The 12721-nt window shown below is 34.2% G+C and overlaps 1 protein-coding gene across 5 annotated transcripts in view; it reads left to right on the plus strand.

Annotated features, from left to right (window-relative positions):
- Nucleotides 1-12721, plus strand: part of ORC4 (origin recognition complex subunit 4) — a 96290-nt gene that overhangs the window by 37619 nt on the left and 45950 nt on the right. The gene's annotated exons all lie outside the window — the stretch shown is intronic.

The raw sequence follows: 12721 nt of genomic DNA on the forward strand, positions 1-12721 counted from the left end.
ATTTCTCAGTAACATGCTTTTTTTATTATGTATAGAAGTAAAATTATGTATTAAGTAAAGTTATATAAATTAGAAGTAAGATTGTTTTTAAAGCAATAAATGTTGACTGTATATTAGGTAAGGTGAGGAAATAAGGACTTTACAGTTTTACTGTAATCACCCATTTCCCGTGGGGATATAAATCTAGGTAATTTCTTTTCTTTTTTAATCTTTGAAGAATTTTTCACATTTATTATAATATTTACAATAATTTTTTAGTTTTGACTATAATTTGATTCAGTCCTATGCTCAGTCATTTTATACAACCATTATTTCTTTATTCTTGAGTTCTTCAGTATGATTTTCCTTTGTGTTTGACTTCAGTACTGTTTGGGTGGTTTTGACAGGAAAACCATGTGACTGGTATGCCTTTGAGCTATTAGAATATTTAAAATTTTTAACAATAATATTATTAGCAATAGAAACACTGTGCAAAGGATATGCACAGAAAGGTCACAGAAAATTAAATACAAATTTGTCTTAAACTTATAAACTTATTCAATTTTACTTTTAACTAAAAATATTAGCAATTTTTTCTACCAGGTTGACAAACCTGTAAAATTGATAACACTAAAGTTGTGAACTTAGAGGGAAATAGACAAGTGTTCTGCTGGTAGTATAAATTGACATAACTAGAATAATAGACAGCATCTGACCACATTACAAAGTCATATGCCCTTTGACTCCAACAATATTTCTAGGAATTTACACTTGTGAAATGATGTATATACAGTTACTCATTGCAACACCATTTGTTAATAGTAAAAGATGAAAAACAACATACATGTCCATCAACAGAGTACTGGTTAATAAATGCTAGTACGTCCATCCATATAATAGATTATTATGCATCAGTGAAAAGAAGCATTTGTCTGTAGTCCAGAAAAAAAGGGAAGAGAAAAAAAAAAACATTTTTATTGGTTTGTACAGGCATGCTTCGTTTTGCTTTGCTTTGTTGCACTTTGCAGATAATTGCATTTTTTACAAATTAAAGGTTTTTGGCAACCCTTTATTGAGCAAGTATGCAGGCACTGTTTTTCCAACAGCATTTGCTTGTATTATCTCTTTGTCACATTTTGGTAATTCTCACAATATTTCAAACATTTTCATTATTATATTTGTCATGGTGATCTGTGATCAGTGATCTTTGATGTTACTATTATAATTGTTTTGGGGTGCCAGGAGCCATGCCTGTATAAGATGGCAAACTTAATGGATAAATGTGTTGGTTCTGACTGCTCCACTCACTGTCCACTCTCCCATCTCTCTCCCTCTCCTTGGGCCTGCGTATTCCCTGAGTCACAACAATACTGACATTAAACCAATTAATAACACTATAATGGCCTCTACGTGTTCAAGTAAAAGGGAGAGTCACACATCTCTTACTTTAAATCAAAAGCTAGAAATGATTGAGTTTAGTGAGGAAGTCATGTCAAAAGCCAAGATAGGCTGAAAGCTAGGCCTCTTACACCAAATAGCCAAGCTGTGAATGTAAAGGAAAAGTTTTTGAAGGAAATTAAAAGTGCTACTCCAGTGAACCCACCAAAGATAAGAAAGTGAAACAACCTTATTGCTGATATGGAGAAAGTTTTAGTGGCTTACACATTCCCTTACACCAAAGCCTAATCCAGAGGAAGGTCCTAACTCTGTTCAATTCTGTGAAGACTGAGAGAGATGAGGAAGCTACAGAAGAAAAGTTTGAGCTAGCAGTAGTTGGTTCATGAAGTTTAAGGAAAGTAACCAACTCTAAAACATAAAATTGCAAGGTAAAGCTGCTGGTAATGTAGGAAAATGGAACGTGATGAATCAAGGACACACACTCTTTTTAGAGTTCCTACTCAGAGGTGATACAGAGCACATCTCCTCACAGTTAACTGGCCAAAGTGTCATATGGTCGCACCTCATTTCAAGAGAGTAAAGAAGTACATTCCGCCTAGGTGACTAGAAGGGAAGTTAACAGAAGTATTTGGTGAATATCACTGATGACCACGACAGCTTGTTTTGAGTTTGTGTGTGTGTGTGATTTTTCCCTGTCTAGATACTTAACAGAATTTCTTTATCTTAGCAGTATGAAAATTTCAGACCAATATCTAAGCTTCGGTCATAAAAGCTGATACTCTGTAAACTCCCTTAATATGAATTTAGGTCTTTTTTCAGTACAGGATAATTTTTTTTTCAGTCTTCATTGTTTTATTATATTTGGAAAATACATCATCATACAGATGTTTGAAAAACACTTTTAGATACTAGTACTTTAATTCTTCAAGAAGCTCATAGTGATACTCTGAGAAAATGAGATCTAGGGAGTCAGTACATTAGACCTATTATTCCATCCTAAACTATGCTTCTTGAAACAAAGTGGCATTACAACAGAGAAGTTGAATCTCAGTGATGTTTACATCAAAGTGTCAGGCCTAAAAATATAACTTGAGCAGCTAATGCCTGAATTTATTCTGAACTTGGAAGTTTGTCCCTAAAAGCATGGAGAAGTTTCAGAAAAAAAGGAAATAGAGTTAGTAAACACTTATAAAGGTGCTTAAATATAAATTAAAACTATACTCCATTTCATTAGTAAATTGGCTAAAATAGATCTATTTTTTACCAGGAAAATTAAGCATAAAAGAGAGTTCCCCTATTATAACCACCTCCCCATGCACATACATACAACTTCCCCTATTATTAACATCTTCCCTTAGTATGGTACGTTTGTTGAATTTGATGAACCAATATTAATATGTTATTATTAACTTAAGTCCCATAGTTTTCATTAAGGTTCACTCTTTGTAATGAACAATTCTGTGGATTTTAATAAATCCATACTGTCACGTATCCACCATTACAGTGTCGTACAAAATAATTCCACCACCCTAAAAATCCCCTGTGCATTACCTACTCATCCTCCCATCCCCAACCCTTGGCAATCCCTAATCTTTTTATTGCCCTCCATAGTTTTGCCTTCTCCAGAATGTCACATAGTTGGAATCATAAAATATATAGCCTTTTCAGATTCACTTCTTCCACTTACCAATATGAGTTTAAGATTCTTCCATGTCATTTCATGGCTTGACAGTCCATTTCTTTTATTTGCTTAATAATATTATATTGTTTGAATGTGCCACTATTTATCCATTCACCTATTAAAGGAAATCTTGGTTGGCTCCAATTTTTGGCAGTTCTGAATAAAGCTATTATAAACACTTGTATATGTAGACAGAGTCTTCAACTTAATTGGGTAAATACTTAGGAACACCAATTGCTAAGACCATGGTTAGCTTCCTAAGAAGCTACTAAGCTGTCTTCCAAAGTAACTACCATTTTGCTTTTTTTCACTAGTGGTGAATAAGAGTTTCTGTTGTTATGCATCCTCATTAGCATTTGGTATTGTCAGTGTTTTTAATTTTAGCTATTCTAGTAGATAGGTAGTGGTATCTCAATGCTGTTTTTATTTGCAATCCTCTAATTATGTATGATGTTAAGTATCTTTTCATATGCTTATTTTTCATCTATCTTTGGCAAGGTATTTTATGACCATTTTTGAACTGGGTTGATTGGTTTCTTATTGATATGTTTTAAGAGTTATTTGTATATTTTGGATATGTGTTTTGCAAGTACTTTCTCCAAATCTGTGGTTTATCTTTTAATTCTATTATTAGTTTCCTTGGCAAGCAGTTTTTTCATTTATTTTTAAGATTTTATTTATTTGAGAGAGAGAGCACACAAAAGCAGGGGGAGGGGCCGAGGGAGAGGGAAAAACAGACTCCCCACTGAGCAGGAAGCCCTACGCAGGGCTCAATCCCAGAACCCTGAGATCATGACCTGAGCCAAACACAGACGCTTATTGAATTGAGCCACCCAGGCACCCCCAGTTTTTTCATTTTAAAAAAAGTTCAATTTATCAGCTGTTTCTTTCATGAATTGTGACTTTGGTGTTATATCTAAACTTCATCACCGGGACACCTGGGTGGCTCAATTGGTTAAGCGTCTGCCTTCGGCTCAGGTCATGATCCCAGGTTCCTGGGATCGAGTCTCTCATCGGGCTCCTTGCTCAGCTGGGAGCCTGCTTCTCCCTCTGCCTCCACTTCCCCTACTTGTGCTCTCTCTCTTGCTCTCTTGCCCTCTCTGACAAGTAAATAAAATCTTTAAAAATAAATAAATAAGTAGACTTCATCACCAAACCCAAGATCTTCTAGGTTTTCTCCTATGTTTCCTTCTAGAAGTTTTATAGTTCTTAGTGTTTTACATTTGGTTTGGTGATTCATTTTGAGTTAATTTCTTTGAAACCTATAAGGTCTGTATCTAGATTCTTTTTCTTTCTTTTGGCATATAAATGTTTAAATTGTGTCAGCATTTGTTGATAAGGCTATCTTTTCCTCACTGAATTACCTTTGCTTCTTTTTCAAAGGTCAGTTAATTGTATTTGTGTCAGTCTATTTCGACCTGTCTTAATTACTGTAGCTTTAAAATAAGCCTTAAAGTTGGACAGTGTCAGTTTTCTAACTGTGTGTTTCTTCAATATTGTTTTGGCTATTCTGAGTACTTTGCCTTTTTATATTATATTAACTTTATAATTAATATTAATTTCCAACTACTGGGAATTTTAGAGTTCAGTTGTAGTTTCAACTATAGATCACATTAGAAAAATTGGTGTCTTAACTATATTGAATTTTCACATTTATGAACATGGAATATCTTTCCATTTATCTTTCTTGGGTCTTTCATTGAGTTTTGTGGTTTTCCTTATATAAGTCTTACATATATTTCATTAGGTTTATACCTAAGTTTTTAAATATTTTTGATGCTAATGCGAATAGTATTATATTTTTAATTTCAGATTCCAAGTGTTCATTGCTGATATAGCGGGAAGCAAATGACCTTTGTGTGTTATCTTGTATCCTGCAATCTTGCTAGAATTGATCATTGGTTCCAAAAATTTGTCAGTTCTTGGGGATTTTCTACAGACAATTATGTCATCTGCAAATAGAAGAAAGTTTTATTTCTTCCATTCCTGTTTCTTTTTATACCTTTCATTTTCTTCTCTTGTCTTACTGCATTTGTTATTCACAAGCTATGTTTAAGCATTGATCATAAAATTAACTGATATTATACAAACCCTCTTAATATGAATTTAGGTCTGTTTTCTCTAAAGAATAATTTTATTTCGAGTATTTCCTCTCTTTCATTTCTTCTTGTCCTTTCTTAGGATTAAAGTATCCTGTTATTAAGCCTTTATTCTCATTTCTCTGTCTTATTTCTCCATGTTTCTTTCTTTTCTTCCTCTCCCTCAGCATTCTGCCATATCATCAGTGTGATTTTCTTCACCATTTGTTCTATCTTTTGCTTCTTCTAATGTGATATACTGCATTTTAGTTTCTAACAATCCTTCCTTCTTGTCTTCCTCCTTGTCATGCACCTTCTTAGTCTGTTGTTTTGTGTTTATCTAAGTCTGGCTTAAATGGCTCAAAGTATTTATTTTCTAAAATACACATTTTCAGTAGTAATTAATCTTTTTCATCAGCTTACTGTTTCCTTTCTTTCATGTTACATCGTCTTTATATAAACTCCTATGTCAGTTTTTTCTATTTCTTCAGGACTTAAGAAGATGATAGCCATTAACAGAGAGTATTTATCAGTTAATAAAACAGATAGATTGTTCTTGGTATGCTGACAGTATGCTGCACTCCAATATTGGGAGGTCAAAGAGCTGAGGAGCACTATTTACTTTGGTCACTTTTGTAATTTGTTGTGTGTGGAGTATCTTGAGACATAAAATAGATTGTTTTAGACAAGAATTCTCATGTAAATTTTAATATAAGAAATAAGATTACAATATATTTATAACACTACCTTGTACAAGCTATTTGAAGTACAAAAATTTGGAATCCACAGTTAATTGATAAAGATAACAGTTAGTGTGGCTTATTGTATTTCAGACATTTTATTAAAAAAAATAGATGCAGTTCCAAATGACAGATTGTACCCTGGAAATTACTCTTCTATATAGAAATTATTGTAGACAAAGAAACAAGTATTTGGAAATAGTAAGAGTAGATAAACATAAAAATCCCTGATTGCTGGCAAGTCTAAATAAACTATGCCGGTATGTTTGTAAAATTGTTAGCTACAAAAACTGTGGAAATGGAGTAGCGATATTGGTTGTCTTGCTTGGTGTAACATCAAATAACCAACTAAATTTTTTTACTATATAATGTAATTTAAAATATTTGGAAAGATACTGTGTTTGTGAAAAATACTGAAATTATATAATTCACTACCTAGGTAGTTACACACAGAGTAAGTTTTAGCAATATCCACATTGGAACTAAAATTATTATTTGGAGACATATATGCTAATACATTTAAGTTATCATTTCAGACCATACAAACACATCATGAAAAAGTTGTGAGCTGATCTAGGCAAATCATAATAACTTGTTTGAAATAAAGTCAATGGAAAGAGTGCTATAAACTTGTTTCAACTCTCTTTTAAGTTTTTATTTTAATCACCCGGTGCTCATCATAACAGGTGCACTCCTTAATCCCCATCACCTGTTTCACCCGTTTCCCCCATCCACCTCCCCTCTGGTAACCATCAGTTTTTTCTCTGTAGTTAAGAGTCTGTTTCTTAGTTTGCCTCTCTCTCTCTCTCTTTCCCTTTGCTAGTTTGTTTTGTTTCCTAAATTCCCCATTAGAGTAAAATCATATGGTATTTGTCTTTCTCTGACTGACTGACTTCGCTTAGCATTATACTCTCTACCTCCATCCATGTCATTGCAAATGGCAAGATTTCATTCTTTTTTATGGCTGAATAATATTCCTGTGTGTGTGTGTGTGTGTGTGTACACATACATACTGTCTCTTCTTTAACCATTCATCTATTGATGGATACTTGGGCTGCTTCCATAATTTGGCTATTGTAAGCATGTATCCCTTTGGATTAGTGCAAGATGGTTTGTTTTTTCTTCACATCCTTGCCAACACCTGTTGTTTCGTGTGTTTTTTATTTTAGCCATTCTGACAGGTGTAACATGGTATCTCATTGTGGTTTTAATTTGCATTTCCCTGATGATGAGTGATGTTGAGTATCTTTTCATGTGTCTATTGGCCATCTGTATGTCTTCTTTGAGAAATGTCTGTTCCTGTCTTCAGCCCATTTTTAAGTCAGATTATTTGTTTTTTGGGTGTTGAGTTGTGTCAGTTTTTTTTTTTTTAGTTTTATTTTATTATGTTATGTTAGTCACCATTCATTACATCATTAGCTTTTGATGTAGTGTTCCATGATTCATTGTTTGCGTGTAACACCCAGTGCTCCATTCAAAACGTGCCCTCCTTAATACCCATCACTGGGCTAACCCATCCCCCCACTCGCCCCTCCCCTCTAAAACCCTCAGTTTGTTTCTCAGAGTCCATAGTCTCTCATGGTTCGTCTCCCCCTCCGATTCCCCCCCTACATTTTTCCTTTCCTACTATCTTTTTTTTTTTTTTTAACATATAATGTATTATTGTTTCAGAGGTACAGGTCTGTGATTCATCAGTCTTACACAATTCACAGCGCTCACCATAGCACATACCCTCCCCAGTGTCTACCACCCAGCCACCCCATCCCTCCCACCCCTCACCACTCCAGCAAACCTCAGTTTGTTTCCTGAGGTTAAGAATTCCTCATATCAGCGAGATCATATGATACTTGTCTTTCTCTGATTGGAGTTGTGTCAGTTCTTTATACATTTTTGCATACTAACCCTTTATTAGATATGTCATTTGCAAATATCTTTTCCCATTCAGTAGGTTGCCTTTTAGTTTTTTTGGTTGTTTCCTTCGCTGTGCAGAACTTTTTATTTTGGTGTAATCACAATAGTTTATTCTTGCTTTTGTTTCCCTCACTTCGGGGGCCTGTCTAAAATGAAGTTACTATGGCCTGTGTCTGAGAAATTACTGCCTATGTTCCATTGTAGGATATTTATGGTTTTAGGTCTCACATTTAGGTCTTTGATCAATTTTGAGTTTATTTTTCTGTATGGTGTAAGAAAGTGTCCCAGTTTCATTCTCTTGCATGTTGCTCTCCAGTTTTCCCAGCACCAGTTGTTTGTTTTCCTGTTGGATATTCTTTCCTGCTTTGTTGTGGGTTCGTTTCTGGGTTTTCTATTCTTTTCCATTGATCTAATGGTCTATTTTTTTACCATTATCATAATGTTTTGATTAATACAGCTTTGTAATATAACTTGAAGTCTCAAATTGTGATGCTTCCAGCTTTCCTTTTCTTTTTCAAGATTGTTTTGGCTGTCTGGGGTCTTTTGTGGTTCCATAGAAATTTTGGGGTTGTTTGTTGTAGCTCTGTGAAAAATGCTGTTGGTATTGACAGGGATTACATTAAATTTGTAGATTGCTTTGGATAGTGTAGACATTTTAGCAATATTTGTTCTTCCAGTACATCAACATGGAATTTCTTTCCATTTCTTTGTGTTGTCTTCAATTTCTTTCATTAGTTTTTTATAGTTTTCAAAGTATAGGTCTTTCACCTTCTTAGTTGTATTTATTCCTAGATATCTTATTATTTTTGGTGCAATTGTAAATTTTGGTACAAATTACAAAAAATTGTAAATTTTTCATGTATTGTTTTCTTAATTTCTCTTTCTACTGCTTCGTTATTGGTGTTTAGAAATGCAACAGATTTCTCTACATTGATTTTTGTATCCTGCAACTTTACTGACTTCATTTATTAGTTTTAGCAGTTTTTTGTTGCAGTCTTTTGGGTTTTCTATATATAGTATCATGTCATCTGCAAATAGTGAAAAGTTTTACAGCTTCCTCACCTATTTGGATGTCTTTTATTTCCTTTTGTTTTCTAATTGCTGTGGCTAAGACTTCGCAGTAGTATGTTGAATAAAAGTGGTGAGAGTGAGGGGTGGCTGTGTTAATTAAGCATCTGCCTTTGGCTCGGGTCATGATCCCAGGGTCCTGGGTTCAAGCCCCACATGGGGCTCCTTGCTTAGCAGGGAGCCTGCTTCTCCCTCTCCCTCTGCCACTCACCTTGCTTATGCTCTCTCGCTCTCTCATATCCATAAGTAAATGGGTAAAATCTTAAAAAAAAAAAAAAAAAGTGGTGAGAATGGGCATCCTTATCTTTTTCCTCACTTTGGGGAAAAGGCTCTCAGTTTTTCCCCCATTGAGGATGGTGTTAGCTGTTGGTTTTTCATATATGGCTTTTTTTATATTCAGGTATATTCCCTCTAAACCTACTTTGTTGAGAGTTTTTATATTGAATGGATGTTGTCCTTTGTCAAATGCTTTTTCTGCATCTACTGACATGATCATATAGTTCTTATCCTTTCTCTTACTATGTGTTGTATCACGTTGATTGATTTGCAAATATTGAACCACCCTTGCAACCCAGGAATAAATCCCACTTGATCATGGTGAATTTTTTTTTTTTTTTAATGTATTGTTGGATTCGGTTTGCTAGTATTTTGTTGAGGATTTTTGCATCTAGGTTCATCAGAAATCTTGGCCTGTAGTTCTTTCTCTGTGGTGTCCTTATCTGGTTTTGGTATCAGGGTAATGCTGCCCTCATAGAATGAATTTGAAGCTTTCTTTCCTTTTCTATTTTTTTTGAATATTTTGAGAAGCATAGGTATTAACTGTTCTTTAAATGTTTGGTAGAATTTGCCCAAGAAGCCATCTGGCCCTGGACTTTCGTTTGTTGGGAGTTTTTTGATTACTGATTCAGTTTTCTTGCTGGCAATCGGACTTTTCTAATTTTCTATTTCTTCCTTTTTCAGTTTTGGTAGGTTTCTAGGAATTTATCCGTATTTTCTAGGTTGTCCAGTGTTGGCATATAGTTTTTTGTAATATTCTTCTATAATTGCTTGTAGTTTTTGGTGTTTGTTATTTCTCCTCTCTCATTTGTGATTTTTGTTTATTTGGGTCTTTTCTATATTTTTCTTGAAAGTCTGGCTAGAGGTGTATCAGTTTTATTGATTTTTTTTTTTTTCCCCCAAAGAACCAGCTCCCAGTATCATTGATCTGTTCTATTGGGGTGTTTTTTTGTTTGTTTGTTTCTATTGCATTTATTTCTGCTCTAATCTTTATTATTTCCTTACTTCTGCTGGTTTTAGGGTTTTTTTGTTCTTTTTCTAATTCCATTAGGTATAAGCTTATGTTGTTTACTTGAGATTTTTCTTGCTTCTTGAGGTAGGCCGGTATTGCTATAGGCCCTCTTAAAACCGCTTTTACTGCATCCCAAAGGTTTTTAAACTCTTGTGTGTTTCATATTCATTTGTTTCCATGTACTTTTTTCTGTCTTCTTTGATTTCCTGGTAGACCCTTTCATTGTTTAGTAGCATGTTATTTAACCTCTGTGTATTTGTGGTTTTTTGAGATTTTTCCTTGTGGTTGACTTCTAGTTTCATAGTGTTGTCATCATAAAAGTTGCATGGTATGACTTTGATTTTTTTTTTAAATTTGTTGAGGCTTGTTTTATGGCCTAATATGTGATCTATTGTGGAGAATGTTCCATGTGCACTTGAGAAGAATGTGTATTCTGTTGTTTTAGGATGGAATGTTCTGACTTAATCCTTCTGGTCCAGTGTGTTATTCAAAGCCATTGTGTCCTTGTTGGTTTTCTGTTTAGATGATTTGTCCATTGATGTAAGTGGGGTGTTAAAGTCCCCTACTATTATATTATTATTGATTATTTCCTTTATATTTCTTAACTATTTTATGTATTGACATGCTCCCATGTGGGTGTATAAATATTTATTATTGTTATAACTTGCTGGATTGTCCCCTTTATTATTATATAGTGTCCTTCTTAGTCTCTTGTTACAATCTTTGTTTTAAAGTTTATTTTTTCTAATAAAAGTATTGCTACACTGGCTTTCTTTTGACATCTATTTGCATCATAAATGTTTCTCCACCCCCTCACTTTCAATTTTCAGGTATCTTTAGGTCTAAAGTGTAAGCTGCTCTTGTAAGCAGCGTATGGATGGGTCTTGTTTTTCTGTCCATCTGTTACCCTACGTCTTTTGATTGGAGCGTTTAGTCCATTTGCGTTCGGAGTAGTTATTGATAGATATGTATTTAGTCCTATTTTATTACTTACTTTGTGCTTGTTTCTGAAGATTTTCTCTTATCCTTTCTTATCTTTCTCTCTTTCATGGTTTGCTGGTTTTCTTTAGTGATAGATTTGGATTTCTTTCTCTTTATTCTTTGCATATTTATTAGTGGTTTTGATTTGTGGTTACCATTACATTTGTATGTAACATCTTCTGCATATAGCAGTCTATATTAAGTTGATGGTTCAAGTTTGAACCCATTCTTTATTCCTCTCCTCCCTGCATCTTAGGTTTATGGTGTCATATTTTACATCCTTTTATTTTGTGAATCCCTTGACTGATTTTTTACAGGAATATTCATTTTACTGGGTTTGTGATCCCTACCTTTGTCCTGTCACTTTTGGTCTCTTCTTTCCACTCAAAGAGACCCCTTTAATATCTCCTGCAGGGCTCGTTTAGTGGTCATGAGCTCCTTTAGTTTTTATTTGGGAAACTCTTTATTTCTTCTTCTATTGTGAATGATAGCCCTGCTGGAAAGAGTATTTTTGGCTGCATATTTTTCCCATTCAGCACTTTGCATATAACATGACACTCCTTTCTGGCTTGGAAAGTTTCTGCTGAAAAATTCACTGATGGCTTTATGGTATTTCCTTTGTGTGTAACTGTCTTTTTGTTTGTTTGTCGTGCTGCTTTTAATATTTTTTCTTTATCATATTTTCCCATTTTAATTGTATGTATCTTGGTGTGGATCTACTTTTGTTGATTTTTGTTGGGGGTTCTTTGTGTATCCTGGATCTGGATATTTATTTCCTTCTCCTAATTTGGGAACTTTTCAGCTGTTTTTTGAAATAAATTCTTTGCCCCCTTTCCTCTACTCTTTTTCTGGTACTCCTATAATATGAATTTACTATGTTGCATGGGGACACTGAAGTTCCCTAAGTATATTCTCATTTTGTATAATTCTTTTTTCTCTCTTTTGTTCAGTCTGATTATTTCCCATTACTTTGTCCATTAGGCTGTTAGTTTGTTCCTCTGCTTCTTCCAGCCTGCTATTCATTCCATCAAGCATGTTTCTCATTTCATTTATTGAGCCCTTTATTTCTGCTATGTTATTCCTTATCTCTGTGTTAATGGTCTCATTGATGTGCTCCACTCTTTTCTCAAGTCCAGTGATTATACATATAATCATTGCTTTAAATTCTCCATCACATATGTTACTTATATCTCTTTCATTTCGATCTCTGGCCATGGCCTTGTCCTGTTCTTTCATTTGGGACAAATTCCTCTGTCTTCTCATTTTGTCTAAGTCTCTGTATCTGTTTCTGTGTGTTAGGAAAGTCAACTACATCTCATGTTTTTGAGGGCAGTGGCTTTTATAAAAATTATTTATTTAAATTCAATTTAACTAACATATACTGTATTATTAGTTTCAGAGGTAGAATTAAGTAATTCATCAGTTGTATACAACACCCAGTGCTCATTACTTCAAGTGCCCTTCTTAATGCCCATCATGCAGTTACCCATCCCCCCCCACCTACTTCCCCTTAGTTTGTTCCCTATATTAAGAGTCTCTTGTGGTTTGCTTCCCTGTTTTTTCTCTTATTTTATTTTCCCTTCACTTTCCCTATGTT

This window comes from Phoca vitulina, unplaced genomic scaffold (assembly GCF_004348235.1).
Source record: "Phoca vitulina isolate PV1807 unplaced genomic scaffold, GSC_HSeal_1.0 scaffold1, whole genome shotgun sequence".
Lineage (NCBI taxonomy): Eukaryota > Metazoa > Chordata > Mammalia > Carnivora > Phocidae > Phoca > Phoca vitulina.